The following is a 15,154-nucleotide window of genomic DNA, read 5'->3' as shown; positions in this document are numbered from 1 at the left end:
GCATGAAGGTGGTCATATTGCCTAAGTAACCTCTGTTTTAAGTGGTACATATGTGTAAAGCAGCCATAAACATACAGTGAATAGATGCAAGTCATAAGTAAAATATCAGGCAGTTGCTTAGTAGAGCGGTCTCCAACCTTTCTGGCACCAGGGAACGGTATTCCTATGAGATCTAATGCCCGATGATCTGAGGTGGAGCTGAGATGGTGATGCTAGCGCTGGGGTAGAGTCATGGGCCACTCACCTCTTGCTGTGCGGCCTGGTTCCTAACAGGTCACGGACCTGGGGCTTGGGGATCCCTGGCTTAACAGGGTTCTAGACCTTTTTTGTAATTTGTTTCATACAAAATTATCCAGAAAACAGACACAATCAAGTAGAAATTTGAATTTACTTTCTTTGCGCATAGGTTTAAAAACATTTTCCCACATTTTAAAGTGTCAGTATTCAAAAATTACAAATTTTGCTATTTTTTAGAGGGAGGAATGGGGTATTTTCCTGTAGAATCATTATAGGTTTGCATCAAGGCTCCTGACTGAGAAAATGATATTGGAACAGGATATTGGAAACCCTGCTCCCAATTTAGAATGTCAAAGTGTGCAAGAGATCCAGCTTTAACACCAAGCTAAACATTTCTCCCAAGTCTCAAGCATCTTTACCGTTGGTATACACTTGCTGGGTCTGCTAACACATGAAAATGGCTGTTGCATGAGTGAATGACTTCAACTTCATCCTAGGATGAGGGAGGGGGAGGCAAGCTGAAAAACAATACTTTAGTTTCTTTCAACTAGTTTTCATCTCTCCAAGCTGAAAACTGTTATTATCAAGCTGTTACAATATAGACTTTGTTTCACTTTCAGAGAGGAATTTACCTGTACTTTTGTAAACAGTATTTTTACACAGCCATTCATCACAGAATTATGCTTCCTGAACCTGTCATTTTTGAAAACCTTTTTTTACCTCCTAAGTATCCTCTAGAATCATGGTATGTATAAAACCCCAATCTAAAGGATTTGTAAAATCCACGCTGGATTTGTAAAAGCGAACATTCATTTTTCTTGGCATTAGGGAGTAGCAGAGCACTATGTCTGGAGTTTTAATCATATACTATCAAGACTCCATAAATTCAACTACTAAATACTACAAGGGATATGGTAGTGCAAGAGTTGTCTTTACATGCTGTCGAGTTGGCTTTGATTCGTGGCAACCCTATGAATGAGTGATGTCCACCATGTTTTGTCTTCAACAGCCCTGCTCAGCTCCTATAGACTCGTGCCTGTGGCTTCTTTCATGGAGTCAGTCCATCTCATATTTGGTCTTCCTCTTTTCCTGCTGCCTTCTATTTTCCTCTGAATTACTGTCTTTTCCGAAGAATCCTGGCTTCTTATATAATGGGCCCGAAGTAGAACAACTTCAGTTTTGTCAAGAGTATGTTTGCACATTACAAATCTGAGTTGTGACATAAGCAAGAACACAATTTTTCAATCAATCCCAATATTTAAAGTGAGATAATCATAGTTAAATACAGTAATGCAATTAGGCTTCTGAATGTGTCACAACACAAAGAGGTAGCAGAGGTATATCAACAAGCAGCAATAAGCAACGAGTAGTGTGAACTAGTAGGAATCTCAGATGCTTTCTTAAGTTAGTACATTATTAAAATGAAAGGAATGATTGGGGGTGAGTCCAGAGGGCTACTCTTACCAACCAACATGTAAAATGACAGTCTCAAAAAGTAACCATGGTGAACATCAAAAGTAATTCTATGCCATGGGTTCCTCTTCCATTAGGCACACCAGTCATTTCTGCTTTCCTAGGACTGTTCCAACCAGAATACAAGTCTGTCCCTTCCAGTTTGAAAATATCAGAGCTTCTAATTCCATTGTCAAAGATGATTACTTTATTTGGTTTCTCACATAAGCTCCATCAATCAAGACTCTATCATCTGCTCCATTTCACCTCACCTGTCCAAAGGATCTCTCGCTTTCTGGCTCCCATATGATAGGCCCCTCATTCGGCTCTTCTTCCCTCTACATATAGTCATTCAACATATATTTATTAATTTAGGCACCATAGTGTACTGGGGAGCAAGAATTACATTGAAGATTACGCTCTAAGGTTAAGAAAAAGAATAATGACAGTGCTAAGTAGAAGTGCTCAAGGACAGTAACACGGGACCATACTTTAGATACAGTGACCAAGGAAAGGTCACCCTGCGAAGCTAAAAGGAACAGCTCTGAAAAGGGAGAAGGCAGTATGAAGGTGGTGAGAGGCAGGCATGATTCCTGACCCTGGCTGCCCGTTAGATTCGCCAGGAAACAAAAATACTGAAGCCTGGGCCACATCCACAAATATTCTGATTTAATTCGACCTGGGTGGGGCCCAGGCTTAGTGCTTCTAAAAAGTCTCCCTGGTGATGCTAATGTGCAGTCAGGATTGGTTAACATATATACAGGTATTATATGCCATGGTGGAATATCAATTTTATTCTAAGTATAATGGGAAGTCAATGGAGGGTTCTAAAGGACATCATCCTCTAAATACTTTAAAAAGATCATGTGCTTGCTCTGTGAGAATGAACTGTGGGAGGTGAGACAGAGTAGAAAGAGGGACATCAGTGAGGAGACTAGTAGGTATAGAGAAAATGGAGAGATGAAAAGATGCAGGACATATTTTGAATTAATCGAAGTTGCTCACGACTGAGCTGGGAATAGCCATGAATAGGAGGAAGAATGGCAAATATTCAAGCGTTTGGAGATCTTGAGCTTAGGCAAATAGATGGATAGTACTACTCTTTGGTATAGAAATACTGAAAAAAAATGGAAAACATTGAGGAATAGAAGACAGAATGAAGAGATATATCTCAGCCCCTCTGCATTCTGTCCTGAACAACTGAGCCCAGAGCCATCAGGTGGGACAGGGCAAGTCAGGCGTTTACAAGGGTGGTGGTGGCAGGGGTGGGGGATTCCACACACAAGGCCAGACTGGCAGGGCGTGTCAGAACCCAAGCAGAGCAAGGCAGGCATCCATGTGAGGGTGTGGGACCCACATGGGACATCAGCCTAACTGGAGTGAGGCAGGAGTCTCTACACACAGAAGTTGCTTGGGGTGGGGATGGTACACTGATGTGCGCTAAGAAAGTGACAATGGCGGAGGAGAATGTCCACATGGGACAAGGGAGAAGGCATGGTAGTGAAGATGGAGATTGGTTACATAGTGGGGGATTGATCAAATAAGTAAACATTAGGAATCTTGGAAGCCAAGTTTCTTAATTCACAGAAGGGAGTTATGAACACTGAAAGGGAAACAACTAGAATGATGACGGATTGGAATTGAAGGTACCCATGTGTACTCATGCCTTAAAACACATAGACAGGTTGAAATTCATAGAAGGGTTAATTCTATTTATACACACATGTATAAATATTATCCCCAGCTCTGCTAAAATACCTATTATTTCTTATTTTTTCCAACCCTGATACAGGTAATGAAGATGTCAGAAAACAAGCCATATACCTGGTCTAGACACCAACCACTCCAAAATGAGGCAGGACAGAGGATTCCACGAGGAACAAATCCAAGGAAAAAAAAGGAACTGAGAAATTATTTCATTTTTCTGAGATATCAGGAGGAAATTAAACACTTCTGTCAGAAAGACTGGATATGAAATAGAGGTAGGTCCATAGAGAACCAAGGCAAACAAATCCAGAGTGATCTAAATTAGAACAGTATTTATTTTATAGGGGTGGGAGGTGAAGGAGGCAACAGGGAACTTATGTTCCACATCCGGACCGGAGTATGAGGTACACAGGGTATATTCATTTGTTAAAACTCATCGAACAGGAACCTAAGTTGAGTGTATTTCACTGTATACAAATTTTATTGTAACTTTTAAAAACCATACAAAATTTACACTCTCAAATGAACACTACAAGTAACCACCTCAAAGTGACACAGAATTCAATGATAATGGATTACTCAGGTATTACTGAATATTTTTATTTGAAACTGCCTCTGAAACCAGTTGGGGTCATGTGTGGAAAATCATAGAACCATTTCTCCATTACTTTTACTTTGTACTGTGCCTCCCCAAAGACATTATTCAGCTTAATTACTTACTTCGTGCTCCAAAGCTGAATGAGTTTTGCTATTTCCAAAAGTTTAACCACAGATTGGAGATTCATTTACTCATTCAACAGAAGAGATGCTAGGAGAACAGGACGTACAATGCCGCCATCCTTCTAAGTCTTACTTTATAATGGGAAGAGAAAAACATATACATGGAAACACACAAGCAAAGAAACAAAGCAATTTCATATAAGACTAAAAGTTACGAAGGAATGAAAGGGTCATGTGGAAGAGGGTGACACAGAGGGGTGACTTCAGAAAGTGTGGTTAGAAAATTCTCTCCGAGGGGGCACCTTGGAGCTGAATATTCACATCATTAATGTGGTCATTCATTCATTATACATAAAAACACTTACTGAACACCAGTGTGCCAGACATTGTCTTCAAGGAGAAAGGAAATAGATTTATAAACAAATAATTACATACAAAAGGGCTTTTAATGGTAATGCTTGGACACAGACACACAAAGGGAGAATTATGAATATGCTAAAGACTCAGAAGGCAATTACTGAGGGGGACTTTGAAGATTTTTTGAACCACAAAAGCATCATTTAGATGCGTAAGTCATGGAGTGTTTTTTAAAATCTCTCATTTTGCAGCCCATGATAAATTAGTATCCTCTCTCCCCTCGCACACCAATCAATAAATTATTTTTTAAGGAGGTAAATATACATAACAAATAAGTGATCATTTTAAGCATTTTAAAGTTGTGTACAACCATTAATTATTTTTGACCTCCCAGGAATTAAAGACAAGAAACAGACAGGGAGCCATTGTTCACATGTACCCACGATGTGGGGGAGGGGAGGGTCTGGGGAAGAGCAGGTGCTAAATTCTGTTGTTTAGCCTTTCGGTGTCACTGGTCTGGTAGTTGGCTGGGTAAAGCACAGTTAATTAGGCCAAGGTCAAAGGTTCCACCCCCTGAGGACCAGGTAAACCTGTCAGGTTTCCATGGCTTTAGCCTGCCCTCCTATTCCCGGAGAGTGTCCCTCCAAGCTCTGCCTCAGGTCCCTCTGGGGAAGCGGTGAGCAGAAAAAGCTCACAGGACTGACAGAGATACGGCTCAGTTGCTGGATCTTCGCCCATGGGCAGTGCACTCACTACCTTCCAGAGCCTTGGACTTCAGGATGCTCACTTTCTAAATGCACTCACCTGCTCACTGGAGCTTTCGAAAAGAAGCTCAAAGGCAGAAAGTAATAGAACACAAAAATGGTTAAAGATAAATATATTCTTTTGTACCATTTTGTGGGACAAATCAGTTTTCCTGGTAAATTATCTCAGCTCAGTTTTATGTTATCTGACATAGTGAGATGGATGTTGCAAGTCTGAGCTCCAAAAGGATCTCAGAGTTCTGAAACTTAACATCCTTACTTAAAAAAGGAAACATAGGCAAGAAACTGAAAAGGTTGTCCAAAGTCAACAGGTGCTTACTATCTAAGTTGGGAGAACAAATGCAGGTCTCCTACCACCCAGCTCTCGCTCTTTTCCTTCCCCAGTGCTACCGCCAGGGCTGTGCTGGGGGACAGTGAATGGCATCATACTTGTACTGCCTTTTGGGGGAGGGAAGAGTGGCCTCGATATCCCCCCAATATAAAACACGCATGCACCAGCATGCCAATTAAGTGGGAAAGAAACAGACGTGGTTTCCATCTTCAATTTTATTTCTCGGATGAACAAGAAAAAGATGTGTCTTTGCCGTGCCTGGCACATGGCAGTCACTCAGCAAACTTTTAAGGGAAGTATTAATGAGCTAGTAGCCATGGACAGAACAGACTGATGCAAGGAATGCGCAATAAAATCTGCAGCTACAAGGCACAACCTGACTGCAAGGTCAAAGGACCCTTCTCTCTCCCTGGGGTCCCAGGCCCAGTGGAAAGAGCTGCATGGGACCGGAGCGTCCCACCTATGAGGCCGGAATGAGCAGAAAAGAGGTGGCCCTGCTCCTTCAGGAGGGGACTCGCTTGAAATCTAAAGGCTTAGGTTTCCACCCTGGTTCTGTGTAACCAGCTCTGTGGGACTAACTCCATGTCTTCAATGGTTAACCTAAAGTTAATGAAAGCTTTCATTTCTTAAATTTCCTTCCACAAAAACATTTTTTTTTTCCATCTCATAGCCTCATAGCTAAAATGCCGAGGTTCCTCCTGGTGACCAACAGCAGATGGTGATGTTGGAGACCTCACGAGACAAGCAGAGGAGTCTGGTCCAGGTGGATGCGGGGGAGGGGCAGATCTCAATCACAAGGGACAGAACGGAAAGATGACACATCCAAATGTCCACCGCAAAACTAGGAAACCTCTCTGTCACTTCACAGACACTTGCAAGCTCAGTAAGGAGGAAGAAATAAAATTCCTCTCTAGTCTAATTAACATCACCACTCTTGTATGTCCGTTCCCTTTATATTTTCTCTGTGTGGCTTTTTCTCTCTTTCTTCAGGAAAATGAAGTAATCCTACTTTAAAAAAAATTAGTCCTTCTTGCTATTGGCCCTAATTTCCCTCTTCTGTGACCCCTTTCTCTAATTTATGCAACTAGTTCAAGAAAGCTGGAATGAAAAAATACAGCACGCAATTCTAGCAGTAGTAGCAATGGATTTGCTGCACCTCACGCTGGGTTTGTCATCATCAGCACCAACTTGCAAGATGGACGAGAAATAGGTGTAGGTTTGTGAGTGAGGAATCAATGCATCGAGCACAATGTTTAAAGAGGCCCAGCTTTATAAGGGACTATGCTAGGCCCTGTGTGGCCTCAAAGAGTTTGAGAATATAATAAACCACGAGCCCTGATCTCGAAAAATTTCTAATCTAATTGCTAGGGAACCAGAGAGACACAGGTGACGGGTAGGGAGACACCTGCATGTGTAGCTAACCGGGATTTCTGGAATCTCAGTGCAGGGTACCCTTTGCAGAAAACCGCCGAAGCTTCCTGGGAAGGACACTGAGATTAGAGGAGAGAGGTAAAGGCTGCCTTAAATTCTGAACGGGGGATGGAAGGCCCAGTAAGGAAACCCATCGCGTGCCGGCATGCTGGAAATTTGTGTGCCTCAGCTAAGAAGACGAGTCGGGTGAGGAGTGTACCCCGGAGTGTACTCAGCACTGTCCCCAAGACTCCTCTGGCCTGGGTCACATGCAAAAGTGGAGCCCAGTAGTGGTGACAGCATTAAGAGTCCTGGTGACAAAAGAGGAGAAGCAAGAGCATGAATATGAGTCACCTGGGGCCTTCCAGGTGTTAGAGCCCAGACCATTATGTTCAACTCGTGTGTCCTCTTTCCTAACACAGGAAGGAGGGCACAAATGGAGATGTGCGGTGGACGTTCGTCTTACAGACACTTACGTAGGGAGGGAAAGACCGCTTCAGGCTGGGGAAGTCAGACCCCACCAGAGATGTCTCTGCTTATTTTTGCCTCCCTGGCCTCCTGCCTCACCTTAGGAGTTGGACCAACTGCTGGTAACAGTCATCCGCCCCCTCAGTAATTTTTACCTGGAGTGTGTGGGCTGGGGGAGAAGGACCAATATCCCTGGGTGTTCGGGGGCAGATGAGGCATCCGGGCACTGAGGGTGAAGTAGGCCCAAGCACAGCGTGCTCGGAGGGCGGCATGAAGACGCCCTGGCCAGAGTGGCGTGCTGTTGCGGACGAGCCGCAGCGGGAGTAAGTTCAGAAAGAGTTCATTCAGTACAGACACTTTTGAGGTGGTGGCCAACTTGTCTGGCAGCTGTTTAAAAAGCGAAAGAACCTTACCTCCTTTGAAAAACTATATGTTAAGTCCAAAGTAGAAGTGTTGTTTCCTCAAAGGCCTCACAATGTGGAAAGTATGCTCTCCTTGGATTCCACAGGATCCTGGTGGGAATCACAGCTCTACCAATTTAACAGCTGCATGAAAGTCTTCAAGTCGCTTCACCTTGAATTTCACATCTACTAAAGGAGCATCAGTAACTCTGATTTCCCAGGACTGTAGGAACTGAGATTGAGTATATGAAAGACCTTAGCTCAATAGCTGGCACACAGGAAAAAGTAAAATGCCAGACAAATCTGGAACCCAGAGTACCCGATGACATAATGGAGGGACTGTCCTGCGCTAGAGCCCTCATCCGGTTCCTACGCTGATGACAGCAGGCGGCTCCTCTTGGAGTTCTCTTTGTTTTCTGAGGAACGTCTCTCTGTTCTCTGGGGAAAGGAGCAGAACCACTCCAGATTCTTCTTAAATTACTGATGATCAACAAAGCTGAAGCCATACACATTTACATAAGTGGCTGGACTGTTAACTCTGGAGCCATAGCACCTAATAAGACGTGCTTTCATTTTTCAACAGAGTGAGTTTTTTTTGCCCCAAGACAAAGATTGAAAAGATAACTAAGGAAAAGAGAACAAGTAGAAGAAAAAAATCTGGGCAATAGAAAAAACATATGACAGTGGCTAGAAACATCAAGAGACATGATGCTGAACAACCTGGGACCTGAGCAGAGACTGTGGCCAAAAAAGAACTCAGAAGTTACCAAAACAGGTGATTCTAAGGCCTGATTTAACATCTGGTGGGCAATGAATCTAACAGTAAGACTAATTTAAAAAATTTCTCTCCACTCCTTCCAGTCCTACAATTCAAACTATAACAACCGAGTCTTAAACCTGCACTGGTGAAAACTAAACAAGTATTCAAGGTTAGGAATTTAGTGTTCATTGTTTCTGCCATTTAGAAGATGGAGTAAATTGCTAGGTACAGTTGCTTAAAATCTTATATTCCTACTCTCAAAGTTAAATGCACACGCATTTAATATTCTTGTTCAAATGATAAACGTTGGGGATAGCACGAAGAATATAAAGGTTAGAATAATAATTCTTCTTTAACAAGAATCTTTCTTATCTTGCCTTGTCCATACCTCTTTGTGGCCTAAGTTACACATGGTGTAACTTAGGTGAGGCAAGGAAAAAACTGAAGTTCTCATGTGCTTGTAAGACTCATTTGCAGAATGCAAGTTTTCCTAGCAGCATGTTTTCTCGTCCTATAACACTTCCTGTTGAATGATTTGCCTCCGTGGGTTGAGTAAAATGCGGGCACTCTAGCATAGTTAATATTTATGTGCTTTTAAAGATTATAAATAACTCATATTACTATGAGCAAATCAGAGGCACACATTTAGCCTTCTCTCTCCAGGTATAAAGAAGAGAAGTGTCTTATTCAGATTTGCCTTCAGTCAATTTTGAACTTTCCTCTAGGACCTTCTCCTTACAGTAATCCTTAACTGAGTCTTACCCAGCCCCACAATGTCTCACGATGGGGATAAGACACTGAAGGCATTTTTGATAGAAGTTACACACCAGATAATGTGAGTGGTGCAGTACCCAGGTGTGAGGACAGCCATGAGTGGGCACGGATGTGCTTGGGATGGAAGGAGCCCGCCCACCACTTTGCTCCCTTCTTGATCTCTTGAGCCCACCAAGATTCCTCGGAACCAAAATTGATGGGACACCCAAAACTCACAAGAACATTCCTCCAGAACATCTCAAATGCATCTTTGCTTTCAGGCTGAGCCTGCCTCCTTAGGTGCGTGGGCAGCTGCCCAAAGGGGCCGAGTTGAAGGACCAGTTCATGACAAAGTCACTCAATAAAGGCACCACTCAGAAGAGGGTTCTGACTCCCGATTCGAGAAGATCCCATATATGCCTATATGTGAATAACGTAAATTTTAAAGCTGGGATTTTAGAAGCACATTCAAATATACCTCAAAAGGAAAAACAGAGGGCATTTTCTTTTAGATAAGATTAAATCTGAGATGAGACTTTTCGTTGGCCCTACTTTTTAATTAGCTTTTCTTGTAAACACACTCCCTTCTATGCCATACGCATCTTCTGAAAAAACACAACTCAGGAACATACGTCCCCAGTAGTAGTCACTGACAAGCTGTACTTAAGGTAAAGGTCAAACAGATGTGGGAAGTGACCGGCACACTCAACAAAATGCCACCTGGCCTAATCTGCTTTCAAAGCCACTGCCAAAATGTTTGCACGCAGTCCTCGTCATAAAACCCAAGCTGTTGGGCTCACTGCCATTTATATTTGTGAAAGGCCGTTGTTTTTATAACTAGAACATGGTGAGGCTATGGATTCTGAATTATAATAAACTTTCAATGATCTTGTCTAGTGGGGTAACAGAAGCAAATGAAAGTTACAAATACATTGACTGCCTTATTTTAGCTTATACCCCAAACTTTTACACATGCTGTTAAGAACTTATTTTTAAAACTCAATTTTGATTTTCTTTCTCTCACTCACGACCATTGAGTATGGCTGACCAAATAGAGAAGGAAATGAATGAAAAAGAGGGACAATAAAAGGATGTCAAGGCTAGGAAGTTAACTAACTGTTATACAGGATGGTAGAAAGGGACAATCCTTCTCCTCGAATCAGACATTCTGAAGTTCAATGAGACCTATTGTCCAATGCGATATTCCTAGTACCACATCTCGAAAAAATGTTTATGAAGCCTCTGCTTGACAAAAAAAATCTTCAAATACATTCTCTTCTTCTTTTATGTCTCTGATAGAAAGTTTTGTCAGCCATGGAGCCAAAATACGATATAACTTTACCTATCTGTCATAATATTGCCCTCTATACTTACTCGAAAATGCCTGCTCTATAAAGATGAGAGTCAAAACATGTGCAGCTCATGTCATAATCCATTTTTTTTTCTTTTCATATTATAAGGGAGTAGATTTCTCAATTAAGATGCATTTTAAAACTGGCCTCATTCTATACAAAAGAAATAACTTAGATATATTGGGGACCGCCAACACATACACAAATGCTTGTTTTTATTTCTTTCAACTTTTTAGGATTGCCCATTTCCTCTGGTTCCAATCCAATCATATGTGCTATCCTTTGGGTCTTTACAAATTACACTGAAATAATATAAAATGTTACGCTGTGCCTCCCTCTGTAGAGCTTGGAACGCCTTTGAGACATTATCTCATTTTGTTATTTCCAACAGGGGCCAATTGTGTTATGTCTACCCCCAGAGATCACTGTTAGCAGCAGCCACCCTCTCTTGAACTTGTAAGTGGTTTAGGGAGCTGAAAACGAGTTTACCAATGGATATGAATCAAGTGTAGGAAACCAGTACCCACTGGTGGAACAAAAGACCTTGACCGTGAAATCACTTGTGACTGGAATTTGGTTAATCACAGGAGAAAATAGCTTCACGAGAGCAGGGATGCTGAAACCTTATTTTTTCAAAGCACTTTCACTTACTCACTTTCAAAACTGATCTAATTTTAGATGAAATGACCATGACAAAAAGAGAAAGTGTCTTGCCCAGAGATGGTCAAACTAGATAGGGGCAAAACCATTTCATCTAAAGTAGTCCTTCTCCTCCTCCTTCTCCATCACCCTCATCTCCCTCCATAATGCCCTTTTTTCCCCACAGCATTTACAAGTTTCTCACTTGTTTTGTTTACTCACCCTATTCATTTGTTTTTATCTGTCCCTTTTTGTCTAAACCCTATGAGAGCAGCAACCTTCCCATTTCAGGTGCCCTGAGTGCCTAGAATACAGCTTGTGCTCCATAAATGTACTTGACATATCATAAGAGCATAATATTTGTTCAGCGAGTATTTCTGAATGAATAAATGACCACAACTGGAATCCCCAGGTGGCAGTGCTTTTAAAGAATTCTCAAAATGGAGAAGAGCTGTCTTACTGCCAAATCCCTTGTCTGGTTAAAGCAGCAAAGACAGGGCAATGGTCGTAGGCAGCCCAGTGACAAAGACAAAGAAAGGCATGGACACTTGCTTCAGTCCTTGAGAACTGCAGCTCCCTGAAAAAGTCTCTGAAGACAAATAATTCTTTGATGCCTATAAAAGATGAACAGTATATACATTCTTGGTCAATTCTACTCCCTTCCCTCATTTTTAGCAACAAATGAAGTTCAGGGGCAAAGTCACAGAAAGAAACGAATGATAATAGATAAGTGATAGCTCTCTCCTTTGGGCTGTGTTCAAACCTCAAGCAATCAGTCTGGCAGTTCCCCAAAAGGTTAAATATAGAGTTACCATAAGACCTAGCAATTCCACTTCTAGGCATAGCCAAGAGAAATGAAAACGTACGTCCACACAAAAATGTGTACATGAATGTTTATATAGCAGCATTATTCATAATGGCTGCAAAGTGGAAACAACCCAAATGTCTATAAACTGATGAATGGATAAACAAAATGTGATATATGCATGAATGTGATATATGCATAAAATGAATATTATTCAGCAATAAAATGATATGAAGTACTGACACATGCTACAACTTGGATGAACTTCAAAACTATTATGCGAAGTAGAAGTCAGTCAGCCACAATGGACCACGTATTATATTTGATTCCATCTACATGAAATGTCTAGAATAGGCAAATCTAGAGAGGCAGAAATTAGGTTGGTGGTTGCCTGAAGCTGAGGGGTAATGATAGCAGTGGGTACAGGCTTTCCTTCCGGGGTAATAAAAATGTTCTGAAAGTAGATAGTGATCATGGTTGTCCAACTCTGAATGGTGTACTTGGTAAAAAACTATTGAATTGTATACTTTAAATGGGTAAACTGTGTGAGAGTTGAAATATATCTCAATTTTTTAAAAAAGCTCATGCAATAACCGAATCCTTCTGCAATCTGCAGAGGACAGGGGATGTTGAAGGCCCCTGTATGTGCCTTAAGGAAGGATAAAAGCAGCCCTGCCATGAAACATCCGGGGTTTTATGAGCGCTGACCCCGCCCCCTTACTCTCCACACTGGTTGCCTTGCTCCAACAAGCTTGCCTTGGGCTCCTTTTTAATCTCACACATTCAACAGACTTTTGCTGAGCACCTAGTGCATGCCAGGAGCTGTGTGAGGCACAGGACCTGCGGATGGAGGAGGAGTTTGCTTTGTCTACCACTTTCGTAATTATTCTTTCAACCACAGAGCAAGAAACAGCAAAAGGAGAGACCTAAGTGGTATTCTGTTGTGGGTTGTGGGCAGAAAAGAATTTTTCATTTCTGGTTCCAGAAGGGTGGACTCATGTCCACACCAAAAAAGCACACACAGGTCTGGTGTGCCAATATCTCAAAGGAGGAGTAGAGCAGAGTGTGGGGGGTGGGAGGGCCCCAGGAGTCAGATCTGACAGGAAGCTGAAGACACAACGCCCCCGGTGGGGGGAGGGGAGAGGAGTATGAACCAGTGCCAAACACTACCCTTAAATTCCATCTGGCAGCACTGTGGGTGTTTCCATTCTATTTATTTATTTATTTATTTTTTAAGGAAAGAGGAGGTGGGGGGAGGAGGGAGAGAACACAAGTTATTACTCAGCATTTCCATCATGTTTAATGTTTGCAAAGCACTCCTGTCCTCACTTAGTCCTGAACTGCCTGAAATAATAAAGGCATTTGAGAACCCAGCCAAGAACTCTAAGTACTGAGCCGATAGATATAAGAACCCATCACTGCCTCTGGTAAGGTAGGCACTATTAAAAAAAATTAATCCTTGGATAGGAGACCACCTTGGAATACCAGGTGCTGTAGGCGAATAAATAAATTTTTAAAAAAACAGAAAAAAATTAATCCCATAAAATAAATACTATTAAAAAAATAAATCCAATATAATAATCTCTGTAAAGCTCACATGCCACTTGGTGGTGAAAGAGCTCAGTAAGCTCATGTTCTAAATCTTCTCATTCCTACCCTGACACATGTCCACTTTTACAGACCGGGCACTGTTGTCCTTCTTTGAGATGACAGAGTTCTATGGCTGGCACACCAAATATTTTATGGCAGCAATTAACAACTTCCCGCTGTCAGCACCTACAGCACCTGGATCACATTCAAGATGCAGCACTGATAAAGTGACAAGTTTTTTTTCATGATTGTCTATCATTGGACCAGCACTTCAGGCAAACACACTGCTGTGTGAGATGTAATATGCAAAGAGCACTGTGGCTTTGGAACGCAAGCTCTGGAACATACTTGAAATGGATGTGTGCTGTGTGTCTGTGTTTATATTTATATTCAACCAAGCTCAGTGACCACTTTAGCTTGTCCGTAGGAACGCAATACCTTTAGAGATGTTCACTGGTCAACTGGGAGGCTACCTGGCAAAGTATAAACAGTATGCACACTAAAAATTACTATTCATATGAGGACAAAGTGCTTTCATTAGCTACTTCGAAAAACATGTTGGTGTCACATAAAAATGAAAAAAGAATTTTGAAAATGTATTTAAAAGACATTATCGACTATTTCAGATCAAATCTCTGCTCTTCTCTCCTATACTCTACAGGACAATTAGAAAAGCTTGGCACTACCACACACACACACACACACACACACACGCATTACCACCATCCATCGACGCTGAGCTAACATGTAAAGTGAAGAATTACCAGGTCAAGATCTAAAACAGACTAAAACTCAGAAAGATGAGGCCAGCATTTGGGGCTGTGTCTCTCTTGAGCATCTGGTGAACTAAAGGAAGGTTCCTGAGTGGCTGAGCAGCATTTCTGATGGCCTTGTGGGGAAGGAGGACAAAAACGGGAGCTCTGGGACTGCCAAGGAGTTGGCTGTAATTTTGGGCAAAACAGACTAAGGAAAAAAACATTACTACAAATGAAGATAATGATAAAAGGTTTAACAAACAGGAAATAAAAGTTGGAACTCTTTAATGTAATAATTCTAAAAATGTATGCACCTAATAACCGTTCTGAGAACGTATAAAGTAAAAAACTGAAATCGCTATAAACTGACATAAACTACAGTCACAGGAAGATTTAATACAGGTCTCTCAGTAACAAGAAAAGCAGAAAAAAGTTATCATATAGCAAATTTGAAAAAAAAAATAACAGAGAAATCAGAATATAATTATCCTCTATAGAACTTTTCACCCAACGATCCTAAAATATACATAAAATATACAATCTTTTCAAGCCCATATGGAAGAGTTACAAAAAACTGCACATATGCCTTTTACCTGTACGATGAAAAGATGTGTGTCCTTAGAGACCCACTGTCGGGATTAATCTGGCCCCTG

The 15,154-nt window shown here is 41.6% G+C and overlaps 1 protein-coding gene across 4 annotated transcripts in view; it reads right to left on the bottom strand.

Moving 5' to 3' along the window:
• The window catches only part of DOCK5 (dedicator of cytokinesis 5), a 182,212-nt gene that overhangs the window by 117,923 nt on the left and 49,135 nt on the right, over positions 1-15,154 (bottom strand). The gene's annotated exons all lie outside the window — the stretch shown is intronic.

Source organism: Pteropus medius, unplaced genomic scaffold, assembly GCF_902729225.1.
Source record: "Pteropus medius unplaced genomic scaffold, Ma_sr-lr_union100, whole genome shotgun sequence".
In the NCBI taxonomy this organism is placed as follows: Eukaryota; Metazoa; Chordata; class Mammalia; order Chiroptera; family Pteropodidae; genus Pteropus; species Pteropus medius.
This window is presented reverse-complemented; position numbering and strand designations above follow the sequence as displayed.